Consider the following 19,223-nt stretch of genomic DNA (forward strand, 5'->3'; position numbering starts at 1 on the left):
AATTTTTTTGGTTTATTATCTGTAATTTTGTAGATCTGGTATTGGTTTGGTCATACGGTATTCAACTCAGGGGTCATCTCAAGATGACGTGATAAATTACTAGTTTCCTAAGTTCGCCATTTAAAATGAATTTACCACATAAAAAATTCATAGTAAATGTCAACAAATAATAATCAGAGAGATTAAATGTGAAAAAGCTCCTGGATATGATTTAATAACCGGAAAAATATTTCAGGAACTATCAGAGAAGGGGGTTAAATTATTAATATTCATATTCAATGCTATATTATGAATTAATTATTTTCCTAAGATCTGGAAAGTAGCTCAAATAATAATGATTCTCAAACCAGGAAAAACACAAGAAAATGTCACCTTCTACCGACCTTTAAGTTTATTACCGATAATCTGAAAAGTTTTTGAGAAACTGTACATAAAGAGGCTTAATAGTATAATAGAAAAAAGAAAGATCATCATAACAAACACGAATTTGGGTTTCGCAATAAGCGTCGAACAATAGAACAAGTGCATAAACTTGTTAACAAAATAAATTTGGACTTAAACACCAAAAATATTGTTCAGATATATTTCCAAACATACCTCAGGCCTTTGATAATTTAAGGCATACGAGATTGCAGTTTAAATTAAAGATGGTTCTCTCTCATCCGGATTATAAACTACTTCAGAAACCCCAAAAAACCTTACCTACAGATCTAAACCACAGATCGTAATGTTATTGTAATACAAGGCAATGAACATACCGAATTACAAGCAATATATTCAGGAGTTCCGCGAAGTAGTGTACTGGGTCCAGTACTATATCTTCTGTACACAGCAGATCTACCTACAACAAAAATAACCACCGTGGCAACATATGCAGACTAATGTGGCTGACAAGACGGCGTATAAAAGCAAACAAAACAAAATCCAGTCATATATGTTGTATTTCAATAAGAGTTTTACCTAATGTTCTTGAAGATTGTTGGAAAGTTTAAATTTTACAGATTACTGCTGGTAGGTTTCAAAAAAGTATCAAAACAACAGGGCAGAAACATAACAGAATCCACGAAAAGTTTATTTATATGAGAAATCCTACGCTATCTGTATTCGCCAGAAGTGGTTTCTTGTGATAATTATTTGTTCTGATCGATGCCCCACTATATGAACAGTGCTCGGGTACAATGTTGATAAAAATATTCGAAATTTGATAAAGAATTCAAATTCTATCAAGTAACGGCTAATGATGAACGATATTTTGAAAAATAATAACGTACACAATATTTCACAATAAGATAATGAATTTACAAACAAAATTTCAAAATTATTATATACAATATTGGAGTAAAGGTATTATATATATATGATGTAAGGTCGTATTATTTGATCGAAATACTGAATAGCTTTTGTTTCTGTCTAAAGAATCACTACATAGTATAAAACAAAGTCGCCTTTTCTGTACCTATATCCCTATGTGCGCTTAAATCTTTAAAACCACGCAACGGATTTTGATGCGGTTTTTTTCAATAGATAGAGTGATTCAAGAGGAAGGTTTATATGTATAATACATGCATAATATACTAAGGCAACATTGCTAATTTTAGAGGTTTCTAACGTGATGTCGTAAATTAACCTATTTTTTTAGGCTTATTTAGCAATTAGCAAAAACGCTGCCTAACCCTACGAGTTAGATCAAATTAATGTACTACAGTATTGTACACCATAAAAAGGTCTACAAAAAAGTCCGCGATGGTATATGTTTATCTTTTAGGGATAACCCACATTAACCATTTTTATTGTTTACTTTTTACGTGAGAAAATGGCTTATTTACGAAGCTATTTTAAGCAATACGGCATTAATCCTTATCGAATTAAGTACCTTAAATACAGTGTGCAATTAATATAGATCAATATGGTTCCTTACAGCATGTAAATTAAACAAATATTTTCGGAGATATTACAAATTTAAAATTTGCGTTTAAAAATGTGTAATGTAATAAAAATTGTATGAATTTAGATATTCCAAAGATAGCAGGAAATCTTCATAGTAAGTGTAGGGGAAGAGGAATTGTTTTACTCCAAATTTAATGCGTGCAGGCCAAGGGCAGTAATGAATGAACCGAAAATACTGGATCGATTTTAATCATGTTTTCATTGAGTGACATAGGCATATATATTTTATGCCCGTGCAAAGTCGGAGCGGGCCGCTATGTTTTTATATACAACGTTCATATTTTTTCTGTAGTGTATTTAATTTAGTATCAGCATTGCACCCGTGCGAAGCCGGGGCGGGTCGCTAGTGTTGAATAAAGCAACATACTATAACAGAACATGTGATTTAATACCGAATAACAACTAAAGAATATTATTATGGTGATGTTGACTATTAGTAGTAATTATAATTTGGTGTAATTGAAATTAAAGCAATTACTTATGGGTATATGAGAGCAGTTTGAGGACCAGCCAGTGACTTTTTCTATGAAAGGAATTTTTTTCGCCAAAAAAGTTTTATTTCTCAATATAACTCAGTGTTAAAATATGTGCATCAAAATTAATAAATAATTGAAATAATACGGATTTTTTTGTTATTTAAAGTTTTTAAAGTATTAATTTAATCAGTATTGGAAGAAACAATTATTTCTAGCCACAGCTACCTTTACGCTAGTGGTATCCGGAATTTCATCCATATTCAGTTGTAGCTTTGCCAAGAAATTCAACGTCTCATATATTTTTACGTGTGCTTACGTGTTTTTGTTGTTTAAAAGTTGATATAATATTTTGTAATGAACATTATTGATAAAACAGCATAACATTTTTTTATAAATAAACGTATCAAAAGAAAATAAATTCATATCATTGTAACTATTTATTTGCGAATTATACTGGTTTTATGTTTTGTTTTGCTATTTTGAAATCACTGGATAACAGAAACCTTGTGTGTTGATTAAACATTAATTCTTCACCCGGAAGAATGCTTCTGAAGCCAAACAGTGGTTTGATAAATGTTATGAAAACTCTATAACTTTGAAATCATCCATGATTAAGATTTGTTTCCATGATATAAGATTAATAAAACTAACTAATACAATGCTAGTTTTACAAATTTTCTCTTCTTGTAAACATTGCGTTGTGTTTCAACTGAATGAGAATATGGAAGGAGTAAAAACGAACTCCTAAAAAAAGATCTTTCTTAATTAAATTCAATTTTTATTTATTTTCTTAACTTTTCTGGAGATTCTATGTACTCAGGGAAGTATAAAACATGTTCCCAACAATAATTTAAATTAAAATATTAATAGCTGAGTCGTATAATAAGTTGTTCAAAGACCAACAACTCATAAAACTAACAAAAACAATGATAATATTTATTTGTTATATAATATGTTTTGTTGTTGGAAAAAGTTTGAAATTTTTTTTGGATATCGTGCTTTTAAGTCAAATAGCCATCTTCTTTTTTTGTTTTATTAATTACATCTTACTAGATATTAGATATGCTTAGTACAATCTTAATTTACAGTTAATTTACTATTACCGTTTGTTGTACCTGCATTACTAGAAATAAAAATAAAAGAAAAGCTAGTACCAAATTAAAATAAAACTAATCTACTAAAACTACTTGAGTTAAAGTTAAAAATATACTTATACACTAAACAAGATCATGTGGATTAATTCGCTTCAATCTTCTGATTTCCTGCGTGTTATCCAGCAGCTGTATTGCTTCCACGTTGGTGTGATTTAACAACCTTATTTCATGTTTTAAGGCGAAATCTTGGATCACTTCGTGTATCTATTTAATTTCGAGGTTATTGTGCAGCTCTTCGTTGGTTGCGTAGCGACAAGCATTGATAATGAATCGTAAAATTTTGTTTTGGGTGCGTTTTCTTGCACAAAATTTGCACCACATAGGTCCAAATTGTCTGATAAGCCAATCTCTTTGATTTTAGGTCAAGTTCAGAGTATCTTCTGACTGAACCAGTACAGTTGCTTGAATTTGAGTCTAATCTGCTCTGCTTCTTGTCTAACGTGATGTTGCCAGTTTAACCTACCCTCGAGATATATTTCAAGGAATTTGGTTGATTCTGCTTATAGAGTCGCGCATCCATCAAGTGATATAATTAGGATTTTTGTCATTTCACCGCAAAGCAAAACTAACATGGACAAATTCGGAGTTACTAAGTTGTATTTGCTAGTCGCTAGTTCATTTGTAGAATTTGTTGACTGCAACTTGTACTTTTTTTACAGTCTTAGACAGAGACACATTTTTAAATACCAATTTTCTGCGTACTCTGAACTATAAAGCATGTACCAAACAACAAATTAAATCAAATAATAGTAGCTGAGTCATACCAAGTGTTGTCCAAAGACGAATAACTCATGATATTAACAAAAACTACACTAATAGTAGATATTTTCCTAGGAAAAAAGTGAAAAAGTTTCTTAATTAGGATCAAATCCGGTTAGGTATCGTGCGTTTAAATGAAATACCAACCTTCTGCGTACTCTGGAAACTATAAAGCATATACCAAACAACAAATTAAATCAAATAATAATAGCTAAGTCAAACCAAGAGTTGTCCAAAGACGAATAACTCATGATATTAACAAAAACTACACTAATATTAGATATTTTCCTAAGAAAAAAGTGAAAAAGTTTCTTAATTAGGATCAAATCCGGTTAGGTATCGTGCGTTTAAATGAAATACCAACCTTCTGCGTACTCTGGAAACTATAAAGCATGTACCAAACAACAAGTTAAATCAAATAATATTAACTGAGTCGAGTAATAAGTTATTCAAAGACCAACAAGTCATAAAATTAACAAAAACCATGATAATATTAGTACCGTGTTACAGTACCTATTCTAGAAGCTAATAACTTTAACATCTGGGAATTTAGAATACAAACAATATTAATAAGGGAAAACTGCATTGATGCCATACTAAAAAGCAAACCGAGTGCAAAAGCTACCACATCGGAGATGGAGAAGTGGATCAAAGAGGATTGTAAAGCAAAATCCATAATAGTGCAAGGAGTTTCAGACAAACATTTAAATATAATAAAAGATTGCACAAATGCAAAGGATCAAATGGAAGGACTACACTAATATTAGATATTTTCCTAGGAAAAAAGTGAAAAAGTTTCTTTATTAGGATCAAATCCGGTTAGGTATCGTGCGTTTAAATGAAATACCAACCTTCTGCGTACTCTGGAAACTATAAAGCATGTACCAAACAACAAGTTAAATCAAATAATATTAACTGAGTCGAGTAATAAGTTATTCAAAGACCAACAAGTCATAAAATTAACAAAAACCATGATAATATTAGTACCGTGTTACAGTACCTATTCTAGAAGCTAATAACTTTAACATCTGGGAATTTAGAATACAAACAATATTAATAAGGGAAAACTGCATTGATGCCATACTAAAAAGCAAACCGAGTGCAAAAGCTACCACATCGGAGATGGAGAAGTGGATCAAAGAGGATTGTAAAGCAAAATCCATAATAGTGCAAGGAGTTTCAGACAAACATTTAAATATAATAAAAGATTGCACAAATGCAAAGGATCAAATGGAAGGACTACACTAATATTAGATATTTTCCTAGGAAAAAAGTGAAAAAGTTTCTTTATTAGGATCAAATCCGGTTAGGTATCGTGCGTTTAAATGAAATACCAACCTTCTGCGTACTCTGGAAACTATAAAGCATGTACCAAACAACAAGTTAAATCAAATAATATTAACTGAGTCGACTAATAAGTTATTCAAAGACCAACAAGTCATAAAACTAACAAAAACTATGATAATATTAGAGATTTTTCTTCAAAAAAAAGAATGTTCTTAAGTAGGATCAAATCCTGTTGGGTATTATGCTTTTAAGTCAAATACCAACCATATGCGCACTCTGGAAATTATAAAGCATATGCCAAACAACGAGTTGAATCAAAGAAAACTAGCTGGGCAGTTTTAAGAGTTGTTTAAAGACCAACAACTCGTAAAACTAACGAAAACAATGATAATATTAGAAATTGTGCTTGTAAACACGGCATTGTGTACCAGTTCTCGCATCAGTATCAGTTATATACGTAAAATCGAGACGGAGAGGCGTTTAAAAATAGGAAAGCCATCGTGTACGTCGTCCCAAACGTGATATCTAGCACGTGGAGTATCTAGGTCAACGGCGTTGCATCATCTCACAACGGGGTCACGTGATACCAAGCGCCATGTTTCCCTTCGGAAAAGGCGGCCTTTGTCGCTTCCCGTCTTCGTTGTTTCGTAACGCCAACAGCAGAAATAAAGCCGGCCACTTTTCCAGCTACCAAATTTGCCCTCGATTTTAGGCTGATGTCCGAATGGAATCCTTGCGCCATCTAGTAACGATCTAGAGAAATACCTCAACCAACGCTTCCTTAGGTGTATAACATGTTGCATAAAAGGTCCATTGTAATTCATCTTTAATCATAAAGGAACTGTTATAATATATCTTTGAAAAGGCCTATACTTCGATTTCAGACTGCAATAGCTACTATGTTAAATTAACTGCCATTTGAAGGTAATTAAGTGAAATACTTTAGTTGAATAGATAATGGATTTGGTTTAAGGACAAATTTAATCGAGCTGATGGTGCCATCTAATGATAACTGGTGCAAACACAAGATACTTATTTCCGGTATGTATTACATGTTGCATAACGGTAAATTTTTTTAATTAATTACAGCTTTATATAAAATACTAGCGACCCGCCCCGGCTTCGCACGGGTGCAATGCTGATACTAAATTAAAAACACTACAGAAAAAATATGAACGTTGTATATAAAAACATAGCGGCCCGCTCCGACTTTGCACGGGCATAAAATATATATGCCTATGTCACTCAATGAAAACATGATTAAAATCGATCCAGTATTTTTGGTTCATTCATTACTGCCCTTGGCCTGCACGCATTAAATTTGGAGTAAAACAATTCCTCTTCCCCTATACTTACTATGAAGATTTCCTGCTATCTTTGGAATATCTAAATTCATACAATTTTTATTACATTACACATTTTTAAACGCAAATTTTAAATTTGTAATATCTCCGAAAATATTTGTTTAATTTACATGCTGTAAGGAACCATATTGATCTATATTAATTGCACACTGTATTTAAGGTACTTAATTCGATATGGATTAATGCCGTATTGCTTAAAATAGCTTCGTATATAAGCCATTTTCTCACGTAAAAAGTAAACAATAGAAATGGTTAATGTGGATTATCCCTAAAAGATAAACATATACCATGGCGGACTTTTTTGTAGACCTTTTTATGGTGTACAATACTGTACTGTACATTAATTTGATCTAACTCGTAGGGTTAGGCAGCGTTTTTGCTAATTGCTAAATAAGCCTAAAAAAATAGGTTAATTTACGACATCACTTTAGAAACCTCTAAAATTAACAATGTTGCCTAGTACAAACAATAGCATATTATGCATGTATTATACATATAAACCTTCCTCTTGAATCACTGTATCTATTGAAAAAAACCGCATCAAAATCCGTTGCGTAGTTTTAAAGATTTAAGCGCACATAGGGATATAGGGACAGAAAAGGCGACTTTGTTTTATACTATGTAGTGATTGAAGTATATACCAGAGAAACTATTAGTAATTATTAATATTAATAATACAACATTTGCGATACAGGCATACGTATTAGAAATTAATAAAAATGTTTCCTTATAGACCTAGACTACATTCTGGTGGTATGTGTAATTAAATTCCAATATTAAAATTTTTAGAACAAAATTATTCATATACAATTATAACTCTATAACAGGAACTCTCATCTATACTCCTATAGGAACTCCTGACATTTCTGGGATAAAAACTGAACCTAAACTGTTTTCAAGAGCTTCCTTTAAAAGTCACTTTAACTGTTTGTTCAAAACTTTTTAGCAATTTTAGTCAATACAAGAAAGTTTTCTGAAAATACCCCTTTAAGTATGAAAATGGCAATCGACAATATACTTAATAATTTGAGATATAGTACAGGTACAGTGTTGCCAACTTTAAATATTGATACATTTAGCGGTCGCCATTATGCTTACAAAACCTATTGAGTCTTATTTTCATTGCACAAAGTTATTTTAATAAGGTCGCTAAATGTACTTATGTTCAAATGTATTTTGGAGCCATAAAAATGTTAAATACTAACTACAAAATAGCTCAGCTTCAGGAAGTTAATATACCATTTACTAATGACCTTTTCAAAATTTAATCGAATTACAAATACCAAATGTATTTCAGATATGTATTTTATTCCAAATAATTAGAATACTGCTCAACCCTCCTTGGCTGGTATACGATTTATTATTTTTGACAACGTCTCGCTATGTTCTCAGAAAGACGGAAAACATTGGCAAAAAAGGAAAATAATTTGATTGTACAATAATTATACCAACTTTTCAAATTTTGAATGATCATGTTGCTTTTCTAACAGGGCGTTCAAATTCTTACAGAAGCTTGCGAAAAATAATAGTTCACGGCAGACTCTCGTTTTACATTTATCGTATCACATTACTACTCGGTTTTATTAGTATAAGACAAAACAACATTTTTTTAAAGCTTCCATTATAACAACTACACATTATATATATCGAAAATGTATGTGTTGCTTAACGTAGGTGAGGACATCCTGTCTTACCCATTAGAGTTCTTTAAAGATCTTAAGTTCTTTAAGGTATTACTAAACAAATGTTGTTGGCTGTATATTATGTTGCCTAATTTCAATAACATACATTTTTGACTTTATTAAGATTTTAAAATCTTTAATTTTCTATAACATTAAGTAAGCTTTATTTAAAACGAATCATGGATACATAGGTATCTAATCTCACTTGGTAAACAACAAACAGTATCGTAACAGTAAAAGGTTACTAATTTAGTTTCATACTACAGATACTTCGCGTTAACCATTTTAGATTACTGAATGAAGGCTGACTATGCAGATAAAAGACTAAATGACTATTGCTCTCTAAGTAATTTTCTGTCTATCAATACATAAAGCATCATATTCGGATTACTTTTTAAGAATTTTTCGCGTAAGCATGAGCGTAAAATTTGATATAATTAAAGTTTATATGTAGAGATTCAGAGTAACGCAATAATAATTGGATAGTGTAAAAATGTGTTCCACTATTACGTCATCGAAGTAGCGTCATATAATTTAAAACAAAACCATCAGAGGTCCTTGGAAATAGTGACATTTGAAAACGCATACCAGAAATTATTGTTTTAATAATTTAGAATAATGATCCTTGGATTAATTGGATATTAATGATTTAGGAATTAAATAGATAGAAAGACATTAATACATAGCTAAACTAACATAGCTTTTTTCTATTTCTATTAAGTTTGAATCAGTAGGGGAACTTCAGTTGAGGTTCATTGAAAGGGACCTAATATAACTTGTTCGTGCCAAAAGTTATTTTACAAATAGAAAACAGCTTGTTTTATTTAGTTAAGATGAATGTTGCCTAGAATTAAATAATAAAATAATTTTGTTAAGATTCAGAACTTAAGATAATTCGGCAAATAATGAATGTCTTTGTTTACACGCAGAAAAATCGTTTACACAGATATTTTTCAATTTTTTTATTGACCAATCATTTACTTCTTACTTAGTTTCTGATAAAATAATATGAAATAAGAGATAGTAGAATTATCACAAGATAATTTTGTTAAGATTCAAAACTTAAGATAATCCAGCAAATAATGAATGTGTTTGTTTACACGCACAAAAATCGTTTGCACAGATATTTTTCATTTTTTTTATTTATCAGTATATTATTACTAGGTATTAAGGACTAATTTAAAATTCGTCTCTAAAAACTAAGTACTTATGTAGAAAAACCCATTGACTCTTACTTAATTTCTAATAAAATAATATAAAATAAAAGATAAAAGAGAAAACTACACAACCCCACAAGATCGCACGAATTGGTTCTCTTGAAGATCCTCATAACTAAATTCTATTGCTCCATGTCGTTTACTATCTACTTGCACAACATGAAAATTTTCAAACAATACATTTTTTTTGTGTTTTAATTTCAGTTCTACTCTTTCCTTTTGATACACTACTACAAAAATCCGACTACATCAACAAATTTCAAAATATATGAATCATTTATATATAAATATATAAATAAAATGTTCAATTGATTTAATGATATTTTTACTTTCTTGTTGTCGCAGGGCAAACACTTATTAGCACCTAATTACAAACTGGTCTGGTTTAAAATGTGAGAAGTAAATACGATGGTGGTTCAAATATGATTTATTTACTGTTGAAAAAAATTACAAAAATTTACAGTCTTTCTAGGTATTTCTCCTCACTAGTTACGTATTTTGTCAAGTTTTTTGATGCCGGTATCGAAGAATTCCTTGGGCAACTCGGACAGTGATATGCGCACGAATTCCTCTACGTCGTCGCCAGTGTTGAATATTTGACCTCCGAGGGCTTCTTTCGGTGGTCCAAACATGCGGTAGTCGCAGGGCGATAAATCCGGACCATAGTGGGGGCGTTCCAGTACCTCTCACCCTAATTCCGATATTGTATTGTGCGTGAGACGCGCGGTATGAGCGCGCGTTATCCTGGAGAAGAATCGCACTTCATGCTGGAATGCTCCTCCGTTTCTAGCGATAAGCGGGTTTCACGTGTGTTTTCAGAAGGTTAGAGTAGTATGCAGCATTAACGGTACGTTGGATGCGCAGGAAATCCACGTACAGCACGCCCCACCGGTCTCAGAACACCGTACACAGAACCTTACCTGCGGATCTGGTTGTCTTCGCTTTGACTTCCGCCCTTCGCTCCTCCTTTCGCCACTCTTTAGACGACATATTGCTTTCGGAAGTGTAATAGCGTACCCATGTCTCGTCTGTAGTGAAGATTCGCATTAAAAAATCGTCACCTCAATCAATTTCTGTTCGAAGTTCAACAATTTAGGAACCCATCGCGCCGTTATTTTGCGATATTGAAGGTGTTCATGGATGATAGACTCCACACTACCAATACTGATGCCAAGTTCAGCCGAAATGTCTCGACCATTCATCCTATGGTCCAAAATGAGTTGTTTCTACGCGGCGAATATTGTCTGGCGTGATGCTTGTTCGCGTTCGACGATCATACGGCTCATTCTCGACGGTTTCGAGACCATCCTTCAATGCTTCGGCCTCACCCACTATCGAAATGATTTCGCAAATGCAAAAAAAATCCGCCTTTTTAACTCCTTCCCACGCTAAAACATGAATAACAATACATTGCGCTACGGGTCGGTACTTGACGTACTTGACTCATGGTCGTAGTACGCGCGTGAAACATGCGCTCACGACGGAAATTATGCCACACTGTTCCGTCTGGACAGCTTATAGTTGTTGTAAAATAATGTTTCAGTATCGTGTCGTATATTCTCCCGCTAATTTTTCCTTAAAAATCAAAATGTTACTGTTTCTACCCGATTTTCTATGGAATCCCACTATGGAATGGGTTTTTAGCTTTGGTGACTCCTGAATATAACACCCTATATATATGGACTGAAAAGTTCCGGACCTGACATATAGACAGCGCTAGTTTATTGTATTTGTAGGATTATTCGTCTTGTCGGTCGGAATGTATGGCTTTTAACACGATTGTTTATCCGAACATTTACTACTATTATTTTGGAAGACATTTGCACCGGAACAGAAAACGCCGGCTAAATAAAAAGTTGTTTAGGTCCATCTTAAATACTACATGTGTTCGACGGGGGGATGGATAGGATATTAGGTTAGGTAAAGGAAATATGGAAGCGCTACTGAAGTGATACTGTTACAAGGGGATAGAGAAAAGAGAAAAGAGAAAAAAGAGACCTGTCCTTGTGGTATTTTATAGCCGGGAACCGCATGGTACCAATCCACAACTTTTGAACTTAGTGTAGCTATATACGTGGTGGCTTAAAAGGTCGTAGCGGTACACATACAACGGTTTTTCAGTTAGTACTAACCTTCCAAAGAAAGTTGTTAAAATTTCATCATATTCTACACATACGTTTAAGAGTTAATTTGTTAAGAGTGGTTCTAGTTTTGTTATTTTCAAAACAATGGATTAAAAACAATTTCGTGTTTTACTTTTATATTGCTTTTGACTCCGCTCTCTCACATACAGCAATAAAACGCTGATTTGCTGACTTCTAACATGGTCGTAGAGACACCGATGATGCAGAACGCAATAGACGTTCAAATGAGCTGGTAACACCACAAAACATAAAAAATCCGCAAAATCGCTTCGAATGATCGAGAAGTGAAGTTGCGTGAGTTAACTAACATCGTAAAGATATCAAAAGATCGTGTTGGTTTTATATCGCATGAGCATTCGACTATGAGAAAGCTCTGTTCAAAGTGGGTGCCGCGTTTGCTCACTGTTGACGAAAAACAAAAATGTGTTCATGACTCTGAGTAGTGTTTGGCCATGTTTAGACGTAACAAACTGACATTTTTGCGTCGATATGTGACAATGAAACATGGATCCATCACTTCACACCTGAATCAAAACGATCGATATCTGAGTGGAGAGCAACAGGTGACAGGCCTATTTTGAGGCAAAAGATAAATCGTTCTACAAAGCAAAAAGGAAAAAGTATTCAAAAGTATTGAATAACCGACAAAATGAATACTTTCAATACTTTGTTTATTGTCTCAATACTTTTTTTATTGTCTCAATACCTTTTTTAAAATTATGGTTTGCTTTTTCCGCTCATAAACTATATACGCACATACTTTCAATAGATAAGATATAATTTTATACTCTAGAAAAAAATGATATGGCAAAACAACGTTTTCCGGGACAGCTAGTCAATATATAAACAGTTCAAGAGATACTTTAGTGACTTAAAATAAATAACAAATTAAATAAGATAAGACTAATAAACAGATTTAAAAGTTACTGTTGTTCGATGAGTGGTTATCAGCTTTGTTATATAAATAATAGTGAAAATTTTTCTCAGAAATGAAATGTTTCCTCTATACTATATCTATACTTTTTACCAACCACAGTTTATATGAATCAGTTTTTCCCAAAAATTATTTTGCCATGGTCCGGTCATATTCACACTGCCCATTCGTGACCCACTAATACTTTAAAACCCAACCTGGTTCCATCAGGTAAACCAATACACATCCATTAATAGTAAAAATTAGCGTTGGGAACTATCGACTGAAACCAGTCGAAACAGTCGATAGTCAAAAAACTAGCAACTGAAAATAGTAATTACTATTTTCAGCCAAAAGCACGGTTCGACGATTTTTGTTCCACGGTTTTTTTTAATTCGTGATGTCAGACGAAGATGTACGAACCCTTTCCTGTATAAATTGTGAGAGAGGAAAGGACGGAGATAATTGCTTGGGGCAGTTAATTTTATATGTGGTTATATTTTCCAAAGTTAGTATAAGGAGATGTATAAATTCCTCCCGAACTAACTTTAACTAATTTAAAAAAAATAATTACTGAATACTATTATAATATGTAATTTATAATTTAATTTTAAACGAAGTAGAATTACTTTTATATTTGAATGTTCTGTGGATCTGTAAAAAGGAATGGAATTTTCCTATAGAATGAAATAATACCCCACAAATTTTTTATTGTATTTTCATGTATTAATTGCTAATTTTAAATAATATACTGTAGTAAATATAGATAATACAATAGAACAAATGAAACAAAACATAAAATCTAAAAATGTACAATAACCATAAATACAATATAACAATTAAACATATACCTAATCATAGAAAAAAAAACTAATCCATAGCATAATTAAAAACGATCTGATTGAAATGTTAATCTATGTTAAATCTATACTATATATATATATATATATATATATATATATATATATATATATATATATATATATATATATCTATATATATATATAAATATATATATGGATGTTGACCTCGAAATCAGATGGATCTATAAAGTTATTCAAAATTTTGCCTTAAAAAGTGAAGTAAGTCACAGTAATGTGGAAGCAATACTGGACTAGACAATAAGCAGGCAATCAGAAGATTGCAGCGAAACAAACCACATGATTTTTATAATGTTTGAAAGTTGTTCTTAAAATCAGCTTAAATAGACTAGTTAAGTAAGTAGAGTCATCTTACTTGTGTTTTGATGCAAGTGCAACAGAACAATAGTAATAAAGTATTTTGTAAATTAAGATTCTAATTTGCATATCTAATGTAAGATGAAGCTTATATATGTGAGAATGGAGGATGGGCACGTGGTTTTTATAATAAAACTTCCACTATGGTTTATACAAGAAGCCAGCTCAGAAGCTTATTCAATTGTCCTTGGATTAGGACTTTTCCTTCTTCAGGTGTGGGGAGGGGATCTTAATATTTCTTCGGATATTCAAAGGAGGCCGCACCCCAACTGCTTACGGCCAATAAACGGCGTATGTTCACATATAATAAATCGAATTAAAATCTATTTCAACATATTTTAATAATTATATACAATTACTAGTGTTTATTGACTAAAACGATAAATCCGATTACTGGCCTATTAGCTTGATCAGCTCTCTTTCAAATCTAGCAAAAAAAGTGTTCATCCTCAGCAAAATATTATTTGAATCTAGCTGACCACTTTAGCAGAAAAAGTTCTCACTCTGATATTCTAATTATTTTAACTAAGTTCAGGAGGATAAATGAAGATATTATACCAAAAATACATTAAAAGTTTATAATAATTAATATACAGTTAGTAAAAAGACGACATTCAATGATTTAATAAAGATAAAAGATGATTTACCAACTCTGGAGCATACGACATAAAATTAGTTTACTAATGTTAAACCGCACACCGCAGAAATTGTCCGATTTTATTAATAGTTATAGCACATGCAAGTTCTATAGGCAATGAGCATGATTACATTTACAAAGAACAAAAACAATAATTTGCTTTATTTAAGTAGGTCACAAATCATAACAATCTGCTATATTCAGTCAAACATCCCTTTCCTGACAAAAGTTTTCCTGACATCACACTTTCCTAAACATTTTCGCAGTTTGTTCGAACTTGTTGGCATGTTTTGATTTTTATTCTTCAGTTGCTTGAAGCTTTACTGTTGTATAATCAGTTTTGTACTACCAATAGCACGAAAAAGAAATTTTCGTCTGCTAAATATATTTTTTTATTACTTTTAGTAGATCTATAATCTGACCAGAGGGCAATAAGTATTTGTTACGTTTATATTATATATGCATGGCATGTAGAAAATCACTTCACTAAGCAATCTTCTGTAAAAAATACTATTTTAATTAACTAATCTTATTCCAAAGTCTATTTCCAATAATTAGATGGGACTTCATTGTCACTTCGCATATTTAGCTAATTAGCGAGTACATTGGGATGTACTGACAACTCTTTTGAAGTACTTCACACAACCCCGTTAAATTACATTCGTTATTGGTTCTAGAGGAATATCGCGTTGTATCACTTCATTTTAAACATTTCCATTTGGCAAGTATTGTAGAACGAATTTCATTATGTGGGCATAAATAAAAAATATAAATTATTTTTAAAGGATATTTGGTTATTTTAGTTACAAGAAAATATATACACAATAAAAAGAAACATCATATAAAGTACTTACAAATAATAAATCAATTAAAGTAAAAGTAAACAGGTGGTAAAGGTCTATTGAGGAAATAGTAGGGCGACAGTTCTGAAATAAATAAAAAAGTACCTGAGCAACCTATTTTCAAGAATAAAAGTAAGATATAAAGAACTTTAAATCAGCTGTATAATTATTAAAGGAATTATCGGCCAAGTTAATTAAAAACGGTGATGATACTGATAATTAAGGCGAATTGACGTAATTGAATTTGTACGTCGGTCTGTTGAGTTTTCAATGCCGATAGTGATAACAATGCTTAAACTTGGTATTAGGGAATAATGATGAAAGACAATAGCGATATCTGATAGCAATGATAAACTATGCTTGGATGAAGTATGACATGTGCTCACGGTACGAAGCGACAGCACGCGACGTACCAGCTTATGTCCAGCACTGACAATAATGACGTGCAATGTGATACTGTCACTAAGATTTGTAGGCTTCGCTAGGATTAAGCTGTATTTTTAAAATAAATAAACAAATTAACAAATAAATAGTACTGTTACTAGTGCACTCACTTCTCCAGCTCCAGCTATGATGGACGTGCAATGCTTACAAGGGAGAAAGCTAAAAGCCACATGATAGATACGCTACCATCAAGGGCCATTAGAAACCACTTTCAGTGGCGTTTATGTATGCTATAAATTACCCATAGATCATAACTATACATCAGAAACTCTGGCCACCATGCCAATAGCCTCTGGTTTATAAGATAACTACAATTTATATTTACAGTTGCAACCGTAAAATTATTACCTTTGATTTATAGTGATTATGAGTTATAATAATTAAATAAATAAATAGCGCCGAATGTTCAGAATAAATTGATAACTGAATAGATAAATGAGTAGATAACGGAATAGATAACTGAATAGATAAATAAATATATAGCGGAATAGATAACTGAATAGATAAATGAATAGAATCACATTTGGCAACTGCAGTTCGGGAAGGGGGCTAAACATGTTGCCAATTATGTCAATTGTTTTTGGTGCTGGGTGCAAAGGTGGCAGATTCTTTACCGGTATCTCAATTTTCCCGGAAACATAAAACACACCAATATCAAATTTCTCTTAAAATATGATCGATGTTTTACCGTTAACGTAAACTTTCTAACGGTCGATTCTGGTTCGATTTCCAACTCCTCGAACCACAAGTGTTTCATTTTGTTCGGTTTTTTTTGAGATGAATTTAAAATATTATATTAAAATATAATTCTTTACAGTATATAATGCTTTAGGGTAAAATGATGTGGCTCGGTGAATGGAGGTAAAACGAAATAAAACAGTGGTGTTTACATGATGTGACCGTTATTTATTGGCAATATAAAAAAAATGGGAAAAATACAAAATAATAAAACAGATGGCAGCGGAGTTACCTGTTGACGAGGCTTGGGCAGTCGATGGTGGCACGTCTAAACCAAACGAGGGTTGAGCACTGAATGACCGAAATACCCTTCAATAATATCCCAGATAAACGTCTCGGGGTTGCCGCCAGCTATTCGTTGTCGGGTTCCAGTTAGCACCCCGCCCGTGTTCAACATCTGGGATTATATTTCTGAGTATTTTGTAGACCGTTATTCCACGATGTAAAATTCGACATGCTCAAGGTCGCTACAATGCTTTTACAGTATATACTTCTTCCAAGTTAGGCGTCGATTTAGATGCATACCAAGATATTTAGCATCCTCTATTTGCGTTCTGTTCTTCTACGGAGCGTTAAAGTTATATGACTGGAGACTGCTAACTTGAAATCTAACAGTAAACGATGCCTTTCAGCGCACTTATCTTTTTATCAAATATGAAAAGTAATGCATGCCGTAAATGCAGGTTTTCAGGCACGAAATTTGACATTTTCAAAGAGGTATAAATCTATGTCGGTGTTACTTTTGCAAAATATAACGTGTATAGCTTTGAAGCTTAATATATTTCAAATCATAACATTGTACACTCAACTTTAGCGACATCTGTTAAAAAAACCGGTAATGTTTTTCCGGTACACCCGGTAGAGTATTCCGGACTGTTACCTGTCAAACGTACCGTAGTATGGTAAATATCCGGGTTTCGACGGAATTCTTCTGACGAATTACCCAATTAAAAAGGCTCCCGCATAAGAAACTCGCGGAATTAGCTAACATAATTAACTCATAATCATGAGGCTGCAACATTTTCCGGCGTCTTGGAAACACGCCCATATAGCGGTTATTCCCAAGAAAGGAACAAAATCATCTCCATCTGGTTACAGGCCCATCAGTCTTATCAGTACCATTTCGCAGTTTGCTGAGAGTGTAATGCTCCACGCTCTCAACTCATTCACCAAGGAAAACAACATCATTCTTGACGAACAATTCGAATATCATGCTTACCATTCATCCGTTCATCAGGCTACTCACAGGCGGCACATATCCATCACACAACACGCTCTTAGCCGACGTGAAAAGCTTAGAGCATTTCTCCTGGACCTAATCAAAGCTTTCGCCAAGATCTGGCGCGACGTTTTAATCACAAAATGTGTACGGTTACCTAATCGCTCTCATCAAATCCTACCTATCGATCAGATCTTTCCTGGTCCAGATTATGTAAACACTTACCACCAGCTTTGTTATGAAAATCAAACAAAGCTGGCGTATCTCAAGGCTCACCACTGGACCCAGCCCTATTTAACCTATTTATTTCAGATCTGCCGAGAAAAGAGCACATTAACGTAGCGTTTTACGCTGATGACACTACTTTCTTCACGGCCTCCAGGTTTGAGGATACCATTCAAGGACGTTTACAGAAGCAGCTCGATCAAGCTGCCAAATGGTTCAAATGTTGGAAGTTGCAAATCAACCTCCTGAAAATCCAGGTCATCATTTTACGTAAGAAGCGTAACGCACTGCGCGTCTCGCAACTCAAGATCTACACCGCAACAGTTCCATGACCGGATAACGTCACGTACCTAGGTCTCCACTTCGATCGACGATTCAGTTGGCATTCCCAAGACCAGAAAGCAATCCAGAAAGTTTCGAGAATAGCAAACCTGCTAACTTCTCTGATCTGCTCTTCTAGCAGACTTTCCATCTCAATTATATACTTATTTTACAATATATTAATCCGTTCCGTACTACTTTACAGATTCAATGTTTACTTCAAGATTGTTATATCCAACCAGGTGAAAGGTTTTCAAGTTTTCCACAATAAGCTCCTTTTCTTTTCAGAGAAACTGATACTCCAGAAACCAATTACTTCATATGTCAATCCTTCCACAAGCCATAACTCAGCTCAAGTTCTGAACCTTCTGAAAACGCACTTGTTCGCAAGGTGGTCGACATGCTGGGAGCTTAGCACCGGGTCACCATTAATTTCCACTTTTTCAGGCTGCAATGACCTTATCGGTAGCAGCAGTCATAACTTTTGCCCCCATACGACAGCATCCAGTCATGTGTTAACTCAAGATTGCGAATCAACTAGTTCCACTAGCTACTCTTTCGCCGGGTCTTCGTGCCATATCGTGCTATATCACCAAATTTAATACATTAGCAGTAG

The sequence above is a fragment of the Rhynchophorus ferrugineus genome, unplaced genomic scaffold (assembly GCF_030347505.1).
Source record: "Rhynchophorus ferrugineus isolate W39M unplaced genomic scaffold, kcgeb_rfMv2 rfM10, whole genome shotgun sequence".
In the NCBI taxonomy this organism is placed as follows: Eukaryota; Metazoa; Arthropoda; class Insecta; order Coleoptera; family Curculionidae; genus Rhynchophorus; species Rhynchophorus ferrugineus.